Raw genomic sequence first — 20198 nt, forward strand, 5'->3', positions numbered from 1 at the left:
AACAGCCTGGTTCAGACTTTTAAAGGAACTTTTTGAGGTCCACAAAAACGTGTGCTAAGACAATTACCAAGAATTTTTGTGGGATTCCCTCTACTTTCTCTAGAAGTTTCCTATTTTCTTGTTTCATTAGGAGCTGTGTGCTCTGCTCCAACAAGTCTACCTTGGTAACACCAACTTCAGAAGCCAATGCCATCCTCATTTGGCAGAAAGTTGAAAGCTGCTGTTGCCAAAATCTTGCTGATTCCTACAGCTTTTTCCTCATTAGTAAAAAAATATTGAGTATCTTCTATAGGGTGTGATTCACATACTTCTTCCTTTTTTTCTTTTGTTTTGTTTTTCAAGACAGGGTTTATCTATGTGCCATCTCTGGCTGTACTGAAATTCCCTCTGTAGACCAGGCTGACCTAGAACTCAGATCTGCCTGCCTCTGCCTCCTGAGTGCTGGGATTAAAGGCATGTGCCTTTCACATACTTCCTGGCCATTCATATACTTCTTAGTGACATTTACTTTTGAATTATTAGGATTTGAACCACCCTGAGTTGGATGTTATTTTCACATTATACTTGAATCCATTATACATTTTCACCACTTTGTGATGGAAGTTTTAAGTTTAGTCCTTTATTTCTATGTTTCAAAGCAGTTTTTTGTTTTGGCCATGATCACTGAGCTAGCATGTGGTCCTTAATTCAGGTTCTATTCACTGAGTCCCCTGGTTTTCAATGAGGCAGCTCCTTTGAGAGTTTCTATTACCTATTCTTCAAGATCACAACTATGGTGAAAATTGACATTTCTGACTGGTAAGAGATAAATGTCAATGATTTTCCTCCTTTGGACTCCTTAGTTAATTTTATTTCTTTCCATGTCAGTCACTCAACATGGCCTCTTTACAGCACAATAGGACGGGAGTTATATTAGTTGGCACCATGACAAATCACTGGACAGAGATTAAATCAAGAATAAGATAATAACCAAAGGAAATAGGTAAATACATCTTGATGAGGCTGCTGAAGTCCCATGTGTTACGCTGGCCACTATTGACAGAGCTGATAATTTGGAAAACCAGTGTGACACTTTAATAGACCAACTATGAATGCCTATACCATCCTGACTGTGGTTGCACTAATTACACCTGAAGAGTTTAAGACTCATCCTTGACCAAAGGTGAAAGAACACATATACTGTCAAAAACAGGGCATAAAAGCGAAGGCTGCTTGTGTTAGTACATCCCTGTGGGAAGCTCACTCTATGGGGAGCATCTTTTACAGAAGGCAGAGTATAAGAGCCCCACTAAAGAAAATAGCACAACAGGAATAGTTCAGGTAAACAGAGAAAGAAAGATCGTTCTCCCAAATCAACTGTTTTAAATATTAAGTAACTAAGTAATATTAAGATAACTAATCGTTATTTAAATTAAAATCTAGTGATTCTTATTTTGATTAATTCATTTTATTGCCTGTGACATTGTATCATGGATCTCATCCATGATAACATAGGTTGTTTCCAGTTCTTAGTTACTGAATTCGTGTGTCTGTTTTATATCCACGTGGCTTTGGAGAGCAGGCACACCAGGAATTCAAGTAACACCAGGTGGAAGGTGTGGGTGTCTCCTTTAGGTTCTTGTTTTAATCTGATCTACAAAATACATGGACTGGTCACAGTCACCAACTACCAGATGTGCAAGAGGGATACATGTTCACTGGTACAGTAGGAATAAAATAATTCCAGAAGTTCGATCATAGTGTCCTTGTCCAGAAGCTAGGGAAATTACTTAACTACCTTTTGTTTTTTTGTAGTTACTGTTTAAGTTAATTATATTTTCATATTTGAAAAAAACACTGATCCTAATATTGACTTTGGAAATACACTATGAATTCTATCATCATGTGGCAAGTCATCAACTTTTTACAGTGTTTCCTGTGTCCCTAAAAGGAAAGTACATCCTCTTTCAAGATGGATGAAGTTCATGAATGAACATTAGCTCCAATGTAGTTTTCCAATTGAATTTTTAAATTATCCTAACCTTTCTTAACATTTTCATTTCATGATCAATTAACTTCAGTGGAAATATCCGTTAAATGTGTTGGTTTCATCTCAATGTTCTATCTACTCTTACTTTAATGAGGAAAAAAAATTAACATATATTTAAACTTTTCATCCCCTTTGGAAGTCCTAGTGGGTGAACTTAGGACTTTATATATTCTATGGAAGTGCTCTAGTACGAAGCTATACATCAGACATTTTGTTTAATTATTTTATTTCAATACAGGTTTTATCTACATTTCTGAGGCTAGCCTTGAACTCACACTAGACCCTAGACTGTCTTGCATCTGGAATTCTTTCATCTCAGTCTCATGAGGAGCTAAGGTTATAGATCTATAGGACCAGGCTCAGCTGACTTTAATCATTTTAAAGTCTGTAATTCAGTGTAATTTTTCCTGATCACTATTTAATATAACTGTGATAAATATCAGGAACATTTTATCATGCATAGAGAAATCCTGTACCTACATACTATTGGTCTTTTAGTCACACTGCAGTCTTCTGAGTCAACTGAGATAGTATCACAGTGTTTGTATTCCTGTCTTCATTATTTTCCTTAATCTCATATGCAAATAGGGCTATAGAGATTGTTCAATGGTTATTAGCACTTGCTGCTCCTACAGAAGACTTGGGTTCATTTCCCAACATGCAAGACACATGGTGGTTTAGAATCATCAGTATTTCCAGTTCTTGGGCATATGATATTGTCTTTTGATCTCTGTGGACACCAAGCACATACAGTGAACATGCATACATGCAGATAAAGTACACACATACACAAAATAAAAAACAAAATTAACCTATAGTTTAAATATTTCCAAAATAAAAGAATGATCCTTATAATTTTACTATAGTATATGTTTAAAATTATTTTATTTTATTTTATTTTTTTATTTTTTATTTTTATTTTTTTTTTTGGTTTTTCGAGACAGGGTTTCTCTGTGGTTTTGGAGCCTGTCCTGGAGCTAGCTCTTGTAGACCAGGCTGGTCTCGAACTCACAGAGATCTGCCTGCCTCTGCCTCCCAAGTGCTGGGATTAAAGGCGTGTGCCACCACCACCCGGCTTGTTTAAAATTATTTTATCTTCTTATTGGCTATAGATGTTAAATTCTTATTGGACATTATTTATAAGTTATCACTTATTATATATTTGCATACAGAAAATCACATAATACTGCCAGTCCTTTTTATCTACAAGTTTCACATCCATAGATTCAATTAACAGCATATGAAATATTTAAATTTTAAATAATATAGCTATCAATAACTAAAGACTTATGTGGTTATTTGAATAGGAATGCCCAGTAGCATAGGCTCATATATTTAAATACTTGGTCTTAGGGAAGTATACTACTTGACAGGGATTAGGACATATGACCTTGTAGTAGGAGTGGCCTTGTTAGAAGAAGAGTGTCATTGGGAGTGAGCTTTAACTTTTCAAAAGCTCAAGCCAGGTCCTGTATCTCTTTATTCTTGGTGCCTTCCAATTCAGATGTAGGACTCTCAAGCTATTTCTATCTGCTTGTAGATAGAAGTTCCTATCCTCCTGGTCACATAGCTGTTCAGTCCTAAAGAAACCTACAGAGACTTATATTAATTATAAATGGTTTGGCCTATTAGCTCAGGCTTATTATTAATAAGCCCTTACAACTTAAATTAACACCTAATTCTTCTCTATGTTTAGCAATATGGCTTGGTAACATTTCTTAGTGAGATGTTCTCATCTTGCTTCCTTCACATCTGGCTGGTGACTGACTCTCTGCCTTTCCTCTTTCCAGAATTCTCCTAGTCTGGTTGCCCCACTTATACTTCCTGCCTGGCTACTGGCCCATTAGTGTCTTATTAAACCAATATGAGTGACAAATCTTTACAGTGTACAAGCGCATTATGCCACAGCACCTGCTCACTGCCATATTTCCTGCCATGATGATAATGGACTAACCTCTGAAAGTGTAAGCAAGCCCCAATTACAGGCATTCATTTATAAGAGTTCCTTTGGTTATGGGATATCTTCACAGCAACAGAACACTAAGACAACTTATGATTCGTTTCTTAGCAGTGCTCCCTCAATAACACAGTATAAGAACTAAAACTCTATTTGCAGGTCTTTACCAGTATTACAAGAACTCTGAAGATGAAATTAAAGTATGCGATTGTATGTAAACAAAAAGCCTTTTATATAATGGACTCTATCATTATATCTTAGTATCTGTAGGAGATCATCCTGAAAAAAATTTCCCATAATGGCAGAAATATAAATCTATTCATAATAATTATATCCTTTTAATGGGTTACTTTCTTATTATTATATTATGAAACACATCAATTTATCTTTATTTTAGCTGTCTGAACTCTATACAAAGTAGGTATACATACTCTTGTTTCATTTGGTTCAAGTTTTTCTATCCTTTAAACATTTCTTTATACTTAAAATGAAGTTAAAACTTTTGTAGACAGTACATAACGGGGTATGGATTATTTTGCCTCTGAGCTACTTATATTTTCAATTAAGAGAGCTTTCCATTTACATTGAATATAATTACTAATCTAAAGGCTACATTGCTACTATTTCCTACATTTCTTGTGTTTTGTAGATCCTGGATCCATTTTTCATCTCTTTCTATGTTCTTTCCAGAGTATAATTTCCCCTAATGCTTTCTTTCCATTTTTATTCCTTTTGTGTCGTTAACTTAGATTTTTTGTTTTGTGGTTATCAGAAGTTTACCTCTTTAGGATTATAACAAGGTATTTTACGCTAATAAAAATCTTAACATTGAAAATGTAGAACATAGTTTTCATTATGGTACAAAAGCCTATCTCTTAGAGATATCTGGCTTTATACTTTTCATCTTATATGCCCACTCCATTTCTTCTCATGAGAATATTTTTTGCAATATTAAGTAAACCTATGTATTTAAAAATTTTATTTTCCTTGTGTATATGTGTGGCATATGTTGTGGCTGTTATACCATAGCACTTTTATGGAGGTTACAAAGCATATTTTGTGGAGTCAGTCCTCTCCTTCTGTTTGTTGTGGGTTCTGAGAAACAAACTGAGGTCATTGTGCTTTCTTGGCAGGTTGCAAGCACCTTCCTTACTGGCTTAGACATCATGCCAATTCAAAACTGTATTTTTAAAATACCATTTTTGTGATCACTTTATTACATATTTACTGAAACAGATGTATATCAATTATAATATGCATTTTAAAGTTAGAGTTCCTTATTTACTTTTTACCATGTCCTTTTGTGATTTCTGTTATCATTTAACTGATGAATATCCTCATCAAGAGAAATGAGGCCTTTATTTTGATTAAAATAATAAACTTTTTTATTCTTCATCTTCATCCACCTTTCAGTAGGTTTTTAAATGTTTTATCACCCCTTCTTTCTTACAAAATTTTCCTTATTTTCTTCTACATAAACTACTTTTATAAACTCTCTGAGTACATCATTGTCTATATATATATTTATCTCCTCCTTTTCTAAATTATTTATATCATATTGGAATGTCTTAATAAATAATTCTAGGTTTTGGTTTGTTTCCTGCCTACACTGTCTTGATGCTTTCAATAATTTGTACAGCATCAGTTTCTAACTATATGGGGATTTATTTTTAATCTATTTTTTTCTGGATTCAAGATACTTAAATCCAATGTGGTACTATCTTTTTTTTGTTTTACGTATTTTTAAAATTTCATAAATATGTGCTGTATTTTCATCATTTCTCTTCACTTCAATCCTTACACATTTTCCCCTCTCAAATTCATGATCTTTCATTATTATTTTACATAGAGAGAGAGAGAAAGTGAGAGAGAGAGAGAGAGAGAGAGAGAGAGTCTATGAATGCATATGATTTTATGGCTGTGCATTTGGGAGATCATCCCTGGATAAGTCTTCCTTCAGCAATCATTAATTGCCTGTAGCTCTTCATCTATTGGTGGAGTCTTGTGAGATTTCCCTTAACCCCTTTAGCATATCAACTTGTATAGCCATTATCAAAGTTTTGGGTAGGTGACCATTTTGTTGAGAAATCATGAATGCAACTTCTCTGTCATACATAGAAGACAAATCTCATAGCTGATGTCCTGTTTTTCTGTCTCTTTACCATCTTTCTGATCCCTCTTCCATCATGTTCTCTGTATTTTTTAATGTAAGGGTTGTGTTTCAGAACTATCATTTGGGATTCAATGCCCATTGGGTCAGATATTCTCTATATTTTAACCAGGCTTGTTTTTTCTCCAATAATTATAATGGTTTAGCAAAGTGGCAGTAATGAGTACTCTTCTAGCCTTTATGGCCTCGCCATTTATCAATAGATGGTTGAGTTTACAGTACCAGGCATAAATTTCATCCTATTGAGGTGGGCCCTAAATCCAATTACACAACTAATGGTAACTCTCAAGATATATGCACTACTATTATGGCTTTGGGTATATTTTGTCATCCTGGTCTTTGCTGTGGTTCATAGGCATCACAGCTTAGTAAGACTGACAATTGCTTTTCTCCCTTAGCAGTGTGCCTAGTCCCGTTGGTTGTTACTAAAGCTAGTCCTCAGGGAAGAAGCTGCCAAGTCCATCCAGCTTGATTACTCCAAGTGTTGTTTCTGAAGTACATTTTATCTTTATCAATAAGAACTTATATTTTAATTGCAGAAGGAAACAAAGGACGACTGCATTCGCCTGTAGATACCTTAAGTGAGTTGTTATAATTAATCTTTAAACACTTGCTAACTTTCTCTAAGTCTTACTCCTTTGAGAAAAAGCAACTGTAACCATTGAATCAAGGCCAGAAAATATGAAGCAACTTGTGTTACTCTTTGCTTCAGAGTTCCCATGCATATACACAAAAATATGCATACTTCTAATCTATCATTCTGGTATTCTTACTTTGTTTTTCTCTGTATCACATGTAATACTTTATACAGACAGGTTTTTAAAAATTTATCTGGATTTCCATGATATATAGCATAGCAAAATCAATTCTTTTGGCAAGAAAACCAGAGAGACTTTTACATAGCAAAGTAAAAACAACAGTTTGTAAATGGAGAAAGCACTTTTGTTTCCTAGCCACAAAGACCAGAATGATCACACAAAAACTATATTAATTACAACACTGATCAACTCCTCAGCCATATTGCTAGCTAGCTCTTACATCTTAAATTAACACATTTCTATTATAATAATTTATCAAAATGTTCATGGCGTGTTACCTCACATCCCGCTTCTTGGGCAGCTACATGGCTTATTTCGGTCTCCATATTCTTTCTCCCTTCATTCAGTTTAGTTTTCCTGTCCACATATATTCTGCCCTGTAATAAACCAAAGCAGCCTCTTTATTAACTAATGGTAATAAAACATTCATAGCATATAGAGGGGAATACCACATCAACAGTATTTAATGTTTCCTTGTTTAAATCTTTTAAATAATTATTAAATATATTTTAAATAAAATTAAAAAAATCTTTTTCCATCAAACCTTGAGTAAACTTGTCTCCAACTCTTCAGTGTCATTGAGTGTCACTCATTCTCTCATTTATTTTTTATTTACTGTTTGAGAAATTTGTACATTAATATAATGTAATTTGACAAGATCTATACCCCACTCTCTTGCCTCTAAATTCTCTTACACATACCCCCTAAATAACAAATGAGTTTACTCACTGCTATCAATGTATTTAAGGAGTTAGGCCCTTATACTGGGACACTGATAGTTTATCAGGTTTGACATTCAAAGTAAACCAGCTTTCTTATCTCCAGACAACATTAATTCTAATAATTTCCTATAATGGGGAGGCATCATAATCTCTTCTGCTATCCATGCTGAAATTTTGGATGACTTAATATTGTACAAGTCTCTAATTTCCTATATTCTGAATGTCTGGTTTAGTTAATATTATTTACCCACTTCAGGACCTTAGTGCTTCCTCTTTAACCTTATCTGTAAGGGTATTTGCATGATTGCATCATCTTGTCATTCAAACAGCATCTTCTATGAATACCTTCTTGATCATCTTTAAAATGTTCCACAATAATTTGCTCTGAAAATTTCTTTGCTACCTTCCTAGAATGAATTGCATGTTTTATTCTTGGCTTGTTGACTTCAGTTATTAATTAATCATGGTTTCTATCATTAGAACAGCTGACACATGATTTAATTGGACAGAAAATATTAATGGCATAATATTCATAAAATGCAAAGAAATTCAAATTAATGGGCAAACATCAAACAATTCTCTAAATCCACTTTCAGAGAAAAACTATTCCTACTTTTTTGTTGGAGTTGCATTCAGATAAGAGTGCATAATCATTCTTTGTTCTAGGGGCATTGAGGTTGTTCCCAGGTTCTGGCTATGACAAACAATGCTTCTATGAACATAGTTGAGCACGTGTCCTTGTGGCACGATTGAGCATCCTTTGGATATATACCCAAAAGTGGTATTACTGGGTCTTGAGGGAGGTTGTTTCTTAATTTTTTGAGAAATTGCCACACTGACGTCCAAATAGGCTGTTCCAGCTTGCATTTCTACCAGCAATGCAGAAGTGTTCCATTTACCCCACAACCTCTCCAGCATAAATTGTCATCAGTGTTTTTGATCTTGATAATTCTTACAGGTATAGAATGGAATCTCAGAGTTGTTTTGATTTGCATTTTTCTGATGACTAAGGATGTTGAACATTTCCTTAAATGTCTTTCAACTATTTTAAATTCCTCTGTTGAGAGTTTTCTGTTTAGGTCTCTACTCCATTTTTATTAGATTATTTGTTCTTTTGATGACCAATTTCTTGAGTTCTTTGTATATTTTGGAGATCAGACCTTTGTCTGATGTGGGGTTAATGAAGATCTTTTACCATTCTGTAGGCTGTTGTTTTGTCTTGTTGACTGTGTTCTTTAAATTACAGAAGCTTTTGACAAGGAAAATGTCATGTCATACATTTACACAATGGAGTACTACACAGCAGAAAAAATAACAACATTTTGAATTTTGCAGGAAAATTAATGGAGCTAGAAAACATCATTTTTAGTGAGGTAACCCAGACACAGAAAGACAATTATCGCATGTACTCACTCATAAATGGTTTTTAAACATAAAGCAAAAAAAAAAACAGCCTACAAATCACAATCCCAGAGAACTTAGACAACAGTGAGAACAGTAGGAGATATATATATATATATATTCTACATGGGAAGTAGAAAAAGACAAGATCTCCTCAGTAAATTGGGAGCATGGGGACCTTGGGAGAGGGTTAAAGGGGAGGGGAGAAGCAGGGAGGGGAGCAGAGAAAAATGTAGAGCTCAATAAAAATCAATAAAAAAGAGTGCATAACCATTTTACATTCCTATTTTCAAAGACTAAAAAAGAAAAAAAAAACTATAAAGAAAAAACTTCTCAGACCACGAGTGGTGCATCCACTCACTGAGACGGTGGGACTGATCTAATGGGAGCTCACCAAAGCCAGCTGGACTGGAACTGATGGAGCATGTTATCAAACCGGACTCTCTGAATGTGGCTGACAATGAGGGCTGACTGAGAAGCCAAGGACAAAGACACTGTGTTTTGGTCCTACAGCATGGACTGGCTCTGTGGGTCTGTTTAGATGCTCACCGTACTGAACCTGGATGGAGAGGGGAGGACCTTGGACTTCCCACAGGGCAGGGAACCCTGACTCCTCTTAGGACTGAAGAGGGAGGGGAAGGGGAGTTGGGGGATGGGGAGGGAAATGGGAGGAGTGGAAGGAAATGGGAGGAGGGGAGGATGTGGAAATTTTTAATAAAAAAATTTCAAATGATTGAACATTAGTGTCTGTGTTAACAAATGTATCATGCATGATTGCACTCAACACTATCTACTGCACTTTGTTTGGGGAAATGCCCTCTGGACTCAAAGCTCAGTGCTTATGTAACTGCTGCTATTATACATATATTTGACATCCTCACAAACTGAATTCACTTTTCTCTTCTCCTTCTAATGGATTTTCACAAAAATTTAATGGTACTTAACCTCATGCATGACTTCCCAAATATTTGATTACTGTAGTAAAATACCTGGTTATATGGCTTGAAGGTCAGACAGTATCAGCATTTTAAATGTGCAAGGGATATGGGACAGAAATCTACATATGGGCTTTCTGATTTTAATTGTCCTTTGAATAACATTTCACTGGCAATTGAATGGTTGCAGCTGTTTGTAATCAACTTAGTAGCTAGGTCTCTTGAGAACACATGTAACTGCTGCTAAAATTTACATTCAAGTTTGTCTAAATCAAGTTAGTTTCTTTAAAAATTAGTGCATGCCATAAAAGCAAAATATGAATAATAATGTGGATTCACATTCCCTATGATTTGTGAGCAATATTGTTAGTGAATTTCTCCTGTCTTCTCTTCCTGCTCAAAACAAGCTTAGACAAAATTCCATATGGGTAAAAATGACAGTACTAAAATGCTATCTGCAATATAATCTTAGATTTTTAACTGAAGACATACATTTAAGTGTGTCACATGTATTCTATCCACTAACCATTTCTGCAACCAAGAATCTGAATTTGCCATATGGTTTGAGGTTAAGTCTAGGATAAGTAAATATCCATAGGTGAAATACTTGATAGAACATAAGGGTGTGCATGACTTCCTTAGTTCATTGAAAAAAATAAGCCAGTAGTCACTCAATAGAAGTTTCCAAATCAGTTGCTTTCAGAAGGGGGTTTCTTCACATACCCCACATCTGAAACATCTTCATGATTTAAGTACATTTGGAATCTCAGTGGTTATAATTAATCTTTATTAGACATTAAAACTGCAATAAATACTATTGTAATTCTTGTTTAGAATATTAAAAAAAGGAAAAGAGGAGAGATGATGTGGCTAATGGAGTATTTCACAGCTTGAAAATGGTAAACACTAAGCCAAAACCAGTCTATTTGATTACTATGCTGAAGAAATCTTTTTTTGTCTCTCTGTCTTTCTGTCTCTCTCTTTTGAGTAAGTGTTTGTGTGTGTGAGTGTGTGTCTGTGTGTGATATGGAAGATTTTCTGTATATGTGTTGCTTTTATTGGTTTATGAATAAAGATGCTTTGGCCTATGGCAGGGCAGAAGAGAGTAAGGCAGGAACCTTAATTAGACAGAGGAGGAAAGAAGGTGGAGTCAGGGAGACAGCATGTAGCTGCCTAAGGAGAAAGATGCCTGCTGGAGCCTGCCAGAACTTTGCCAGTAAGCCACACACCTTGTGATAAAATATAAAATAATAGGAAAGGGTTAATTTAAGATGTAATAGTTAGTTAATAATAAGCCTAAGCTATTAGCTAAGCAGTGTTGTAAATAATACAGTCTCTGTGTTTTCTGTGTGATTATTTCAGGTCTGAACAGCCAGGAATGATGGGCATCCTCCAACTACATGTCTGTACATGTACACGTGTGTTTTGGGAATGTGCTTGCATGTGGATGTGTGGAGGCAAAAAGTAATGTCAAGTGTCTTCCTCTGTTGTTCTCTAATGCATTATGAGAGTCTTATACAGAATATGGAGTTTGCCATTTTTCTAGACTGACTGGCCAATTTGCCTCCAACATCTACCTATCTCCATATCCCAAAAGGCTGCTAAAGTCACAGATCTACACTGTCTCATTTGGTTTTTGACATGCACATGAGGTTCAAAATTGTTCTGAGTCAGCATTTAAGCCCTCAGATTAAACTACGAGACAACTGATGCATCCTCCTCATAAATATCAGGGTAGCATACACGAGGAGAATTATGAAAATTCACACTAGAATGACAGTAGTGAAAATATCTGATTGAAAATGAAGACCAGTTTCTTAGTTATTTGCTATCCAGGGAAGGAATTGGATGATTTAATTTTGAATGGAGTAATGATAGCACTATAACAAAAAATAGGGAAAAGACCAAAAAATGTGTAAAACCATGTAAAAATGACTCTTAAGTATATTTAAATATGCTTACAACATCTAATTGAAGAAATGCTAATTAAAATCAATCAGGCTCTGTGTCAAGATGAATTTGAATACCTCTTTCTCAACGACACTCATTAAAGTGGATAAGGAACTCAAGTTTGTTACTTTCAATGAGAAGCACATGGCCACAGAAGTAGCTATTGATGCTCTTGGTGAAGAGTAGAAGGGCTATGTGGTCCAAATCATGATAATAACAATGAAAGTTTGCCTTGAGACAAGATGTCTTGACCCACACAGATTGTGCCTGCTGTTCATTATAGACCAAGGAGAATTATCAATAGGAAATATATATCTCTTTGGGAAAGCATTGTGAATGCCAATCTGAGTGGAGAGAGAGAGAGAGAGAGAGAGAGAGAGAGAGAGAGAGAGAGAGATATTCTTAGATGATACTTTGCCTTTGTAGTTGGGGCCCAAAAGAGATAGCAGAATCTGAAAGATTTTCAATCTCTCTAAAGAAAATGATGTTCACAAATAGGTCATCAAAAAGTCCTTAAACAAAGAAGGTGAGAGAAGCCCAAGACTAGAGCACCCAAGATTCAGTACCTTGTTACTCCAGGTGTCCTGCAATACTGATACAAACATAACTCTTTTCCTACAGAAAAGAACAGTTTCTGTAGGAAAACTAAGGACATGATTGCTAGATATGGTAAACTTTTCGCCAAGAGAATGAAAAATGAAAAGAAAAAGTGTCAGGAACAGATGTTAACAGATGTATGCTGGTCCCACTGTCAGTGACCCAGCAGTCGGCCCCAGTTATACAACTGTCACCCACATTCTGAGGACCTAGTTTGGTCTTATGCTGGTTCCTTCCCTGTCTGGCCAGAGCTGGTGAGTTCCCATTAGCTCAGGTAAGCTGTTTCACTGGATATCCCCATTGTGATCTTGATGTCTTTGCTCATATTTTCACTCCCCCCACTCTTCAATTGAACTTTGGGAGCTCAGCCAGTGCTCCATTGTGACTCTCTGCCTCTGCTTCCATCAATTGCTGGATGACAGTTCTATTATCCCTACTGCTTGTACTGGCATTTTGGAACTCATGCTCTTTAGAGGGATACTTTGCTCAGCCTAGATATGGTAGGGAGGGCCTTGGTCCTTCCACAAAGAAATGTGCCTTACCTTCTCTGAGGAGTGGATGGGGATGTGCTGGAGAGGAAGGTTGAGGGAATGGGAGGAAGGGAGGGAGTGGGAACTAGGATTGGTATGTATAATGAAAAAAGACAGTTTTTTTAAATACATAAAAAAGAGATGTATGTTGTCCTTGCTCAGACATTCTACTTTTAATTATAACTTCAATCACAAAGAATTCTTTAAAATTAACAAGTGATCAGACCTTAAAAAAACTCATGTAGGTTATATATATATATATATATATATATATATATATATATATATGTGTGTGTGTGTGTGTGTGTGTGTGTGTGTGTGTGTGTGTTTATATCTTAGTCAAAGTTCTATTGCTACAAAGAGACACTACGACCATGGAAACTCTTATCAATGAAAACATTTAATTGGGATTGGTTTACAGTTCAGAAGATGAGTCCATTACCATCATGGTGGAAAGCATGGTAGGATGCAGGAGACAGAGCTGAGAATTCGACATCCATAGGAGAAGGGAGCAGTAAGAGAAAATGAGCCACTGGGCATGACTTGAATGTGTGAAATCTCAAAGCCCACCTCAATGACACTTCTTCCAACAGTGCCACACCTCCTAATACTGCCACTCGCTATGAACCTATTGTGGGTCATAGTCATTCAAACCATCAGAACATATAGCAATTATAAATTAAGACAAGGTCATGAAATTGTGAGGGAGTAGCAATAGAAACAGAAGCTATTTGGGAAAGAGAAAGGGGTGAAAATTATATCAATCCATATACATTCTAAAAACATAATGTAAAAAAAATCAGGATGCCAACATCAGCTATGAGATGGACAATAATTAAAATATTATAAGGCTTCAAATTTCTGCTTTGACATAGAAATTATTACTTACATAAGAAGAAAATAAAACTGGTAAGCTGAATAACAATTCCTTTATTTTAAATTTTAGCAGAAAGATATAGTAGCAGTGCAAACCATTATCTGGAAGAACACATGGATTAAAGAGGATCTCACAGTTAATCTTTGTATCCTAGTAAATTTTAAATATAAATTTAATATTTTAAAAATATTAAACTGATATTGTATTTATATTCTTTCATCTTGCACTCTCTTTACCTCCAACACCTCCAATGTTTCATTCTAAAACTACATGTTCAACATCACATAAATAGTTGATTACTGTAACACTTTTGATTACTGTAACACTTTTTTGTAAATACATAGTACTCTAATTATCTTGACTGATTCCTGTTAAAAGAATGGCAGAATAACTTATGGTACATTCCTTCTGATGAGATATTAGGTAATAGTTGAAAAGAATGAAGAATAAATAAAGTTACATGGGTATATCCAAGATATATTGTTAAGTGGATTTAATTTTTATATCAATTGATAATGTGAATATCGATATGTATCTGAGTTTATAGATGGGGATTACACATGACAGCATATATGTGAAGGGCAGAAAATAACATGTTCTCTCATTCCACTGTGTGAGTTCAGAGATCAAAATCATACCATCATTCTTGATAGCAAGCATTTCTCCAAGCTACATCATTTTGGCTACCCTGAAATGAAAAACTTAAGTATGGAGAGTATCTGCAGTGTGTTACCTTATGCAATGGAAATGAACAGATAAAATAAAGTGCTTTCTATTATAGTTGGAAAAAATAAACACAGAGAGTATAAACTTCAAACGGAAGAGACTGACCACATAAAGAGAATGGATAAGCAACATGATTAAGATTAAAATGATATTGAATAGCATGATTAATATTGGATTGCACTGTGTGTAAAATAACTGTGAAACTATTTTATAAATAGTTTTAATGCTTTTGAGCCATTTTAATATTTTATTTTCCTTAAGTGCCAACCATTTCTCTTTAGATGTGTACTCTAGAAGCTAGAGCAGCAAGTACTCTTATCAGGAAAAAAATGTTGAAGTACAGCTTTTCTCTAGGCTCACAGATTTAATTCCAACCTAACAGCTGCACTGCAGTCCATGAAATATTTACATTGTTTCTTGCTAAATTATATACATTATTTACCATATCATGTATTAAATATTTACTACCTTTCCAAATATGTCATGTATCATATTCAACAGTACTTGTTTCTTTTTGCAATAAATAGAAAAGGCCAAGCCCTACAGAAACACAGAGAAAGTGGCTGAGGAAGAGAAGAGAGGAGGAGAAAAGCAGGCAATGAAACAGAAGGCAGCTTTGCACAAATGCTATCAGTGTTGCACACTCACTGTTATTTTCTTGTAAGAATATCCTTTATCTAGATGGGACAATCATTTTTCTCACTTAGAAAACAAGACAATTATTTGTGTGTTGAAAATAACTATATTATCTGTGGATGTCATGCTCTTTAGCAGGTAGATGGGTGGGATGATTTGTTAAGAAAGGGTTTAAAGTAGTAAAGCAGTTTTAAAAGGTAAGATATCAGCACATCATGTGTGTGTGTGTGTGTGTGTGTGTGTGTGTGTGTGTGTGTATCTTACAGGGGACAGAATACAATAAAATAGAACACATTCAACTTTCTACAAGTATGGTGATATTTTACATTCTGAGAAATAGTAAAACTAATAGTAAATGCCAATTGAAAATTAAAGATGCTGAACTATGAAAACCATTGGTGTGTCAAGAGTATAAGACAACAAAACAACTAATTTGTTGCTAATTGAGGAAATTTTCTTTTAATGTGTCCCTTGTCCCCCAAAAAGGCATTCTAGATATTACTAGTTACCCGTTAGACATTGTTCTCTTTTATTGAAATTAAAAGAACATTGAGTTCAAATTTAAAGGCCATTTTCCTACATTTCTGGCATTAGAAAGTAGAATACGATGGTAGCCAACATTGAGGAGTGAGTGGAAGAGTCTTAAGACTTTCAGGAATCTCTTAATAAGAGAGAGGTACATTAAACTCTGTTTTTCTCTTTCATCCTACTCTTTAAAACTTAGATATGACTACTGGAACCCTAGAAGCTAATTCAGACCATAAGAATGAATGTTCTGTTACAGGAACCAAGCTACAAGTATATCCAAATAATCTGTCTTTCTGATAATTATAGTGTTGTTAATTGGTCCTTAAAAATGTCCTTCAGCATTTATTTTACACAGGAAAGAAAAACTTCACTATATTTAATATATATATATATATATATATATATACATATACAAATATATAATTATTTATATATGCATATACAACATATTGTATACATCTATATGATATGCTACATATAACTAGACTTAAACAATACTGAACATGAGCCTCACACACTATCTCTGGCTACCACCTTTCCCTATATGCATTCACTGCCTTATGCATGCCCATTTCCTACCAAGTCTTTTACATTCATATATTAATAATATAAATATAATATTTTGGATTATTTACATAATTGCAAAGTTAGGATGAAAGACTATCTTTATTTCTGCATATTTGTAGCTTAGGGGTACATGTATAAAGTAGTTACAAATGTTTTAATATTTTTATTTGTTTTACCTGCATCTTAACTGGAATGGGTTCAAATGGGTTAGTGATCTACCAATATTCAGAAGTGTATTATTGATGCCCATGTGTTTGAAATTCTCAAAAACTTGCCATTAACCCTCATAAGTTGTTTTGAATAGTTATTTGTCACTACTGTGGTACAGGCATGAGTTAATCTCACAAATAGAAGTTTAATCTCTGAAGTAATTATTTGAAAATAGCCTTATACTGCACTTTACGCCAACAAATTTTCTTGAGTGCTTATAACATGCTAGGCAGTAAAGAAACAAACTAATCTGAGACTCAGCAAATGCAAACTTACAATTGCAAGAAGCAGAGCCATGCAGACAGTTTAGAAGGAAGCACTTAAATGGGTAGTATGATTGCATTTCGACGCAAAATGTAGCTGTCTATTGCATCAATACCTCTCTTTAAATCTAGATTTTCTATTTTGTTTTGCTGAAACCCATTGAAAGATTTCATCCTGCAGCTGGAATTTCTGGAAAACTGTACTCTCAAGCATTAAAAGCCCCACAAGTACATTACAGGTTTTTGATGAGTATCTGTTCTTTAAGGTTGTTTTTCTCCCCATCTTTATTTTTTTCCTTGAGAATTTTATACAATCTATTTAGTCATACCCCAGCCCTTCTCCGAACTCCTCCCAGATGAAGCCCCATATCCTTACACACCCAACTTTGTGTCACCTTTTATTAAAATCCATAAAGTCCAATTTGTGCTACCCATATATTCTTGGATATATTATCTTCTCGTAGAACATGATCAGCTTACCAGTGGCAACACTTTAAATAAAATTGATTTTTACCCTGAAACTATAAAAATGTTGGTATGAGTACATTATAAATCACGCAAAAAAACTCATAATTTTTTTAAAGAGTGCTTCTTTAGAGGCCACTTTAGACAATTCAGCTTGCCATTGGTCTTCATGGTTGTGCTATTTATTTTTAAAAATGTCTATATTATGTCATGACCCATTTGGATTATTACCTGAATGTTTCTCTTTATCTTTCAATATTTGACAATTACACTGTGCCAAATGTTACAATACAAAACAGAATGAGTGTCAAGAGTTTTAACATTGGATGGCATTGTTATTAGATCTTCAAAACCAACACAATTGCATTTGGTTTTGTTTAGCTCAGTTTCTCCCTTTCAATTAGATCTCAGTTCTATGCCTTCTTTGATGTGAAGTGGGTCTCTCAATTTTTATTATGCATTTGAAAGATTTACTAATGGATGCTTGATATTGCCTAAGTAGTTTGGAAAATAGCTATTAAACTACTGTATGAGGATTGTGAGAGCCCAAACCTACCACGTAAACACTTCTATTGTGGACCTACTAACTTCAAAACAGTGTGAGCTAATAATGGAAGTATAAACTTTTAATCAAGTTTAAAGCACAACCCAGAAATGAACTATATAATTTTTCATAATCCTACTCTGAGATTTTTTTAAAATTAATTGTGAAATTATAAATTATCTCATGTCTCATGATGGTCATTTTAGCAAATCTGGACGTAATCCAATATAATTTAGTTCAAGGAAAATCTGTACTGCATAGGATTTTGTTTCATCATGAGCTAAGCTGTCATGTCACTTGGTTCAAACTTATAATTGTGAGATACTTTTTATAAGGATCTGGAAAATTATCCCATTTGTAAGACATGGCACAAAACTGCACTGTCCAAAAGGTGATACTCAACAAGATGAATGCCTTTTTGTTTTCTGCCTGAGATTGTTTCTACCCATTTACCTCTTTGAATCAGTATGATTTCACTGTGTACCTATTTACGATGTTTTCTGGGGGAGCTGAAGAGAAAGACCTGAGGTCTAAAGCTTTAATTGACAGTTTGCTCAGACTTACTTTTTATTGATCTTTTAATGTTTATGATTAAAATGCATGGAATAATAAAGGCAACTATTTTTCATACTGCTATTTTTTTCTGTTATTCCATCCCACCTAGAAACTTGCTCACTTCAGTAATTCTGGCAATTTTAAATCTATTTCCGAATTTGGTATTTAGTAGTGATTTAAATACCAAAGAGTAAAAATGGTTATACAGAGTATAAGTGTAAAATTAAATAAGATCCAAGTATGCCAGTTAACCCATTAGAGACAAACATATTAGAAAAGAAATGAAATCAAATGGTATTTAAAAATATGAGAACAGTTCAATTTCACCAGAGAAATAAACCAGCTCTGGCATTTAACCAATTCTATGGGCTTCCTTGGGGGCTAAATTCTGTCTGCACATCAATGAAAAAAATCAGTATTTGAGACACGAAGTAACTTTTGGCAGACATTGAAAAAGGCACCAAATGGTCTCTGTCTTTGCTGTGATCAACTGTGAAATGAAAACCTACCACTTAAATCACTTCTGCTGCAACCTAATTCGTTTTCCCTGAGCACAATACAGAATAAATCTCAGTGCCCTCTGGCCCACGGAATTGCTCTTAAAATAAGGCTAACAATGTAGAAGTTTCTGTGGTTGAAATGTCTTCCCAATATTTACATATATTTGATATTTTGACTGTAGTTTGAAATTCAGTCTACCAGTAAAATTTCTGGTGTACAAAATGTCAAGCTCATTTAAGTGCTTGTTCTAACACAGATCATCAGTATGACCTTGAGTAAGTCATGCTTCTTTTACAGACTTCACTGTCTTTTATGAATGAAAAAAAAATCAAACCACTTTCTGTGGTCCTTTTAAGCTTTAAGAATCTTCAAATGCAGCTAAGTTTCAATATATAAAATATTTAAGGGGTAAAATCCCAGCCCTAGCTGAGGAACTAGCAAGTGATGGCTTCTGAGGGAGATTTTCTTAGAGGTGCAGTCCTGAGAATAGGTAAACTGTTGCCGCACAAAAGAGTTCCACACTGAGAGGTTATCCGAGCTCAAGTAAATAGCCCCAAATTTATACATGCACAGGCAGCAGCACTAAGTAGACTCGGAAGACTTTTAAAAAGTGAGAGATTGCATGAAGTTCAGAGTAAAATAGCTAGCTGTTTGTGGGAGGACTTAGAAGGGAAAAAGTGGAGGTGGACTTGATCAGAATGTATGAAATGCATGTATGAAACTCTCAAATACAAAATATGGTAAAATACATTTGAAAAGTATACCATATTATCAGATGTAACTATGAACTACAGAGAAAAACAATAGTCATTTAAAGTTAGCACTCTTCTAGTTTTGAAGGTGAATTTTGCTCATTGCACTTTAAGAGACAATATGTATGTTTTCACAGTGCCAGAATCTGAAAAGTACATTTGAGGCAAAAAAAAAAAAAACAAAAAAAAAACAGGAATTATTTTAACTTTTGTGGCAGAGAAATGCAACTGAGCATTTATAGGTTGATGACATTCTTTAAAAAAACAAACTTAACTGCTTTCTTCAAATATAATTTATTTTTATTTAATTAGCAGAGAATTCACATACATATGTAAATGTATATTTACTGTCGGCTTAAGATAAACTAATAATTAGTTTCATATAGATATCTGTCAGAAAATAGGATTCAATTAACAGAAATTTATTGCATTCAGCTTTCAGTGCTTCTTTTCTGTCTAGAGTAG

At 34.5% G+C, this 20198-nt stretch overlaps 1 pseudogene; it reads right to left on the bottom strand.

Annotated features, from left to right (window-relative positions):
* Positions 1 to 1120: 1120 nt before the first annotated feature.
* The window catches only part of LOC121439435, a 119832-nt pseudogene continuing 100754 nt past the window's right edge, over positions 1121 to 20198 (bottom strand).

Source organism: Microtus oregoni, unplaced genomic scaffold (assembly GCF_018167655.1).
Source record: "Microtus oregoni isolate MIOR12 unplaced genomic scaffold, Mior012 000061F_ref0000440, whole genome shotgun sequence".
Lineage (NCBI taxonomy): Eukaryota > Metazoa > Chordata > Mammalia > Rodentia > Cricetidae > Microtus > Microtus oregoni.